Raw genomic sequence first — 7,158 nt, forward strand, 5'->3', positions numbered from 1 at the left:
GTTAAATTAAGTGAGAAAAACAGGGAAAATAGTAATTTACTACACGCACGACCGCTCTGGCTCAATATATACCGCGCGACAAAAATTTTGAGGCACACTTCCTCAAGCCCTGGTAGCAGAAGGTTCTCCCAGCTCCTACCTCCCAGCCGCAGCCAGCCAACCAGCAGCCAGCTCCGAAGGAAGAAGGTCCGCCCTACACCGAGCCGCCGAGTCACAAGCTCCGCCTACCGGGTCCGGAAAGAACCAATAGTCACCCAGCACCGCTCCCGCTCTCACTCCTGCGTCTTTTAAAAGACCTGCAGGTGGCAAGGCGCACACACTCGCCCACGAGCTGCCGAAAAAGGAGCATCTTCGCTCCCAACGACTCTACAAAGAAAAAGGCTTTGGCCTACTAACAAAAAAGAATACCGATAGACAACCCGGCAGTCACTTCGAGGAGCCGCGGTCTTCCCTACGTTCCCTGTGGAGAGAGCCTCACCTAAGGGATATCGCTGGAAGATCGCAGTAACTCATTGGTATAAGTGACTTTTGCCAACTGTTCCTCCTACTCCACCTTTCTTTTCTTCGTACCGGCGACAGAGTCAGGATCGGGCCTTAGGCAAGCCCGCTCCGCGCTCTTTAGCCACCGGGGCCTCTAGTGTTGGCTAGAGCAGCCCAGAGACACCTCGGTAGCGTACAAGCCCTACCTCAGGGCTAGATATTCAGGGTTTCTTCCCTCCAGCTAGGATCCCCCTCGGGATATAGGTTCTAGGGCGATAGGAAACAACAACAGGTTGTTTATAGGCCACTCGTGGTTGTAGCACCCAAAAGGCTGTAGCGCCACAAGGCTGTAGCGCCACTTACTTTTAAAAACACTTTTTCACCACAGATTCTTCCACAAGGCTGCAGTATCATAGGGCCCGGCCCTATGATAAGATGGCCGCTCCACGCCCCCCTGATCGGACTATAAGGTACCGGATAAAGACTGCAAGCATTCCTGCCGACATCAGCAATTCGTTCTTTACCAGAACACAGGTACCCCATACAAAATGTTTCCGATCTGGCCCGTATATCATCGTTGGCTTAGCTAGCGAGGCGGACCGTGAAAAACACACCACAGAACAGGCAACCGAAAATTTAAAACTTCTAGGCTTCGAGCTCGTAGAGTCTCCGGAGCAAATCGCCGCTCGAACAATCCTTGCCCGTCGAGTCGACGATTATATACTGAAAAAAACCAGCGAGGATCTCCGAGAGGAGATCGAAGAAAAAAACGGAATCCAGATCGACGACATAAAACTCATACAAAAAGTACACATGATCAAACTAAAGCTACGATCGAGACAGCAGGCAGAACAGGCGCAGAAGAAAGGAATCAAACTCTTTTCCCAAATAATACCCTCTTACAACGTCAGCATTGAGGAATACCGTCCGGTAAATCAATGTTATAAGTGTTATAAATTCAGTCATAGAACAAACCAATGTAAGGAGAAAGAACAAGTGTGCTCTAAGTGTGCAGCTAAGGGCCACGATTATAGAAACTGCCAATCAACCACATTAAAATGCGCTAACTGTGACGGCGAACACGTTGCTGTCTCGTTCAAATGCCCAGTTAAACGCACCCAGCAGCAACAACAAAACTCCATAACAGCAACAACAACAACCTCTTCACAGCCAAACAACTCCTACGCTCAAGCAGCCACACCTGCCACCCCAACACACATGAACACAATTTCTAACACAAACATGGAAAAACTGCTACTAGCCGAAATTATAATCAAATATTCCATACAAACCTCCTTCGGTGACCTGAGAAAACAAGCAGAAACCATGAACTCACTGCTGGAGTACAATGGTTGTCCAACAATAAAACTCCCACCAAATTTCACACAAACAAATCAACAACACTACCAACAAAAGCTTGTGGAACAAACAGAAGCCCCTACACAAACAAACCAACAACACCACCTTGCTGAACAAACAGAAGCTCCTACAGTCCCTAATCAGGAACCAAACTCCTCCTCCATCGAACAATCCAGCCTCCTTCCAACCGGGAACCTAGCTACCGGTGAGGACACAGTTTCTGGGAAAACGCAACCCCACAGCCCCACTCCTACCACTACCTCCACCACAAAAACGAACGAAAACACACCAACACAAGCCAGTAACACCGCACATAAAAGACACATTCCGGGTACACAACCCACCTCCCCTAGACCCACACGAACCACATCGAGAGTTAAGAAAACATGATTACGATCATGCAACTAAATTGTCGCGGCTACTGGAATAACCGGCACCTTATTTCAGAAGCTATTCGATCAACCGACCCAGACATCGTCCTCCTGAACCACACAGGTTCACCAACAAAACCAATTAAGCTATATGGATATAACACACGTTACACTACAGGTACACGTCATGATGGCGTAGCTGTCATGGTCAAATGCACCATCAAACACATCCACATAACCGACTGGCCTTCAGCACACTTCCTGGCCACCAGGATCGAAACACAACACGGGATATTTCTTATTGCCACCACATACAGCAGACCGGATACAGGGCTCCCTCTCACCAGTCTCAACAATCTCTTCAATCACACAAACATACCAGCCTATATACTGGCAGACCTCAATGCCAGTCACACAGCATTTAGACACACCAAGAACAACCAACATGGACACCAACTTCTACAACTTACACAACTGAAACGCCTCCGCTTCCTTGGCCCTGACTTTCCTACCTGCTATACCCACAATGGGAATGGCAGGCCGGATCTCATCCTCTCCAACCGGCAATCCCTACCTTTCCATCACCACATCTCCTACGGACCCATCTGTGGTTCAGACCACGTCCCCCTAATTCTAAAAATATCCTCAAACCCCATATCTATCCCATCCCCACCTGTCCCCGACTACCGCTCCGCCGACTGGGAGGGATTCAGGAAAACTCTTTCAGACCTACACCAACCACCACAGCTCGAAGGCCAACCCTATACAATAATAGACAGTGCCCTAGAGACACTACATAGTGACATCCTGACATCAGCCAACAGACACACACCAAAGAAACAACACAAAATTCACATAGACTTCAGACCCTCCATAAAAACACAACGACTACTAGTGTGCTACAGAACACGCTTTTTACAAAACATGCACAACCACATACCCATCTACAGAGACCTCTGCACCCTTCGCACACACATACTAAATAGCCTACAGGATGACCACAGCGCTCACTGGAGGAACCTAGTCTCCCTTATGGACGGAGCTCGCTGCAAAAATCCTACTCAGTTCTGGCACATGGTGCACAAGCTGAAGGGATGCCACCGGGAAAGATTCGAGTACCTCCTAGTGAACGGTGATCGAGTCACCAACCCAGACCAGGTCACCAACACCTTCCAGACACACTGGTGCAACACCTTCCAACCACACCCTTTCCCTCCCCATGAGCCCAGTATTGCCCACATACACCACATCACCGATCTTGTGCGCCGAAACATAGCAAACACGCTACCACATAACATTATACACTTAACACACCTAGATCCCCAACACCCTCTCACCACACCCATTGAGGAGGAGGATGTCACCAGGTTGCTCAGACATACTCCGCAACGAGCCCCCGGCCCCTCAGGAGTCACATGGCCGATGGTGCGGAGCCTTCCTCCAGAAATCATATCCAGCCTGACAAAAATTTTCAATGCTTGCCTCGCCTCTGGATACTTCCCAAAGGCTTTCAAAATTTCAAACATCACCCTTATTGCCAAGCCCGGAAAAAACTCTCACTTACCAGAAAACTATCGCCCCATAAGCCTCCTTGAAATTCTTGGAAAAACTTTTGAACGTCTAATCAACTTAAGATTGAGAGCGTTCCTCGAATGTAACGGATTGCTGGCACCACAGCAGTTCGGTTTCCGGAGGAACGCCTCAACTGAGGACGCCCTTAACAGCATAGTAGCCTACCTAAATTTCAACAAGCCATATTACAAGACAGCACTCGTGACAAAAGATGTCAAGAAAGCTTTTGACACCGTTTGGCACACCGGTTTGAAATACAAAATTTGTAATAACTTCAATCTCCCTTTTCTAACACAACGCATCTTGTGTAGTTTTCTGGATGAGAGACAGACAAGAATCCGCCACCAGGGCAACTTTTCGCCATTTTTCACCCCTCAGGCTGGAGTCCCACAAGGCTCCGTACTCTCCCCCACCCTTTTTAACATGTACACAGCTGACCTACCCCTCCCAGCCCACAATGACTCACTAACTATTCAATACGCGGACGATGTAACGCAATTGGCCCGTGCCAGGTCGTTAGATCTCCTAACCGACAAAATTCAATGGGAACTGATGGCGACTAGCCTGTGGGAGATGAAATGGCGAATTCTCTCCCATCCCGAAAAATCAAAAGTCACTTATTTCAACATTAAAAGAAGTCAGCCCCGCCAAATCTCACTAAACAGAATTACTCCAATCCCCACCCCAATCCCCATCAGTAACAACAACAAAGTGCTTGGCCTCACCATAGATAAGCACCTCAACTTCAATATACATATAAAACAAAAAGCAACCATAGCCGCCAAGGCCCTGAGCAACCTGGAAAGATTTCGCGACAGCAGCACAAAAACAAAACTTCACCTCTACAAAGCTTTCATTCTCCCTCTCTTAACCTACTGCCCTCTTGCCCTCTCTCTCTCTGCTCCCTCCAACCTCTCTAAACTTCAAAAAGTTCAAAACCGAGCAATTCGTTTCGCTCTTGGGACGAAATGGTTCGACTTCCAAACCTCTCTCTCCATTCACCAGGAGTCCAACATCCCCCCCCTTAACATAACACTCCACAATAGAATCGAAAAACAACTAAGCTCCTTCTCCGACAGACACACAATCACATACAATTTCATTACCAACCTCCCCCCACCTTTCCGTCACCTGCCGCACTGCAATCTCCTTGATCCTCCCACTGTGCCTCCTGAACCTGTTTTCTAATAATGGACTCCTCCTTTCTTCCCTTCACTATCTCCTTTCTCTGTACCACTCATGGTGTCTGAGTGGCATCATCGTCGTTCTCTCGTTCACGTGGGCGGTCCCGCGTGCCAACACCTAGTGGTTTTTTCATATTTTTTGTCTTATGGTTTTGTATTCATATTTTTGTTTTTGTGCATTATTTTTTTGTCTCGCAGCCTAGGTTTTAAGGTGGCACCGGACCGCTCTTGGGAAAGGGACGCGACAAAAAATCACCGCCATTAACATACCATGCCTCTGACCGAGGGAGTGGGGTCGTGTGGCAACACCTAGTGGTTTTTTCATATTTTTTGTCTTATGGCTTTGTATTCATATTTTTGTTTTTTATACATTATTTTCTTGCCTCGCAGCCTAGGTTTCAAGGGGGCACCGGACCACTTCCAGAGAGACGGGGATAGCACGAACCGCACTCCTCCCACTGACGTCACGGCAATGGGGCCCCCGGACGTCGGCATGACGTTCCGGTAGCGGTACCCCCCGAGGTAGTTAAGGAGCGGCCAGTACTGATGATGGGGACGGTAACCACACCATTCAGTGGAAGCCACTTCACCCCCCACACAGAGGTAGTTGGGTGCGGCAAGGGCTGGGCAGGAAGGTAGTCAAGAGATGGTGGGGCGGGGCCCTGGAAGCATCCATGCAGGAATCCCCATTCACCCCCCGCCACCAGCGACTTACCGCGTGCAAGCAGATGGTATTAGATTTGACCCCTCGTTGCGGTGAGGGAGCCTTTTCGAGCCTCTGTCATTGCACATCCTACCATCATGTCAATCATTATCACAAACCATCCTCACCCTCCCCATGCACATAACACCACAACATTTTTTATACTTCTCTTTTCTTTAGCAGGTTGGCCTTTTTGCAGGAAGAGTCACAGGACAAGAGCAGAAAGGACCGACACCGCTTTTTCACCCACCACATTACATCATACATTAAATATCCCTGCCATCACCAAATCACTCTACTACTATCCGTGGTTCGGAACCCACGTAAAACTGTAGGTCCCTCCGCTATACGGATGTACTTCTTCCTCTGTCCTTCTTTGAACCAATAAAAAGCAAAAAAAAAAAAAAAAAAAAAAAAAACCCTTTCTACTCTGACTGTCCTTCACTCCTCTTTCACATCCTGATGGTGCAGGCTCTGGATAGTCTGGCCCCTAACTTGTGCGTGGTTTGGCCCGGGGTTTTGGGTGCGTGGGCGGCGTTCGTGGCTGTGGCTGTGTTGGGCTTGGCCTGCTCGGTTGGTGGCGGACTCTCCTGCTTTCCCCGATAAAGACCTTGTCCCCCTTGCCATCTTAGCATGAATATAACACGTAAAAAAAAAAAAAAAAAAAAAAAAAAAAAAAAAAAAAAAGATGTCCTTCCTCATTGAAATTGCGCCTGGGTTAAGCCCCAGTGACTATTTCTCCTACTACAATTCCCTTCTTATCACCCCCCTATTCTTCCCACTATCCCCACTTCCCCCTCCCCATCTTTTCTCTCTTTGTTATGTTATGTTATGTTATTTTGAGGCACATTCGTGAGCTTCCTGTTAGACCGTTCGGACGTCGTACTAGCAGCTCTCATCACCATGACTGGCCGCGGCAAGGGAGGCAAGGGTCTTGGAAAGGGAGGCGCCAAGCGTCACCGTAAGGTTCTGCGTGATAACATCCAGGGAATCACCAAGCCTGCTATCCGTCGTCTAGCTCGCCGAGGTGGCGTCAAGCGCATCTCTGGTCTCATCTACGAGGAGACTCGTGGGGTGCTCAAGGTGTTCCTTGAGAACGTTATCAGGGATGCTGTCACCTATACCGAGCACGCCAAGCGTAAGACCGTTACTGCCATGGACGTTGTCTACGCCCTCAAGCGTCAGGGCCGTACCCTGTACGGATTTGGTGGTTAAATCGCTCCATTATTGAGATGGTGCCAGCTATTCAGCTTGCATTATCATCATTGAATAACATCATCTCCCGGACCTTTTTAAGGTCCACAAACATGAAAAGAAAGAAGGACCATAGACTACTATTATTACTACTACTTTCTCATAACCATGTTCACTATCACTATCTGAGCTAAGAAAAGAAACCATTATTAATTATAACCATCTTTCTCACTTCATCAGGTCTTCTCCAAGTATTATTATTATTATCATTATTATTATTATTATTATTATTATT

Source organism: Scylla paramamosain, chromosome 17, assembly GCF_035594125.1.
Source record: "Scylla paramamosain isolate STU-SP2022 chromosome 17, ASM3559412v1, whole genome shotgun sequence".
Classification (NCBI taxonomy): Eukaryota; Metazoa; Arthropoda; class Malacostraca; order Decapoda; family Portunidae; genus Scylla; species Scylla paramamosain.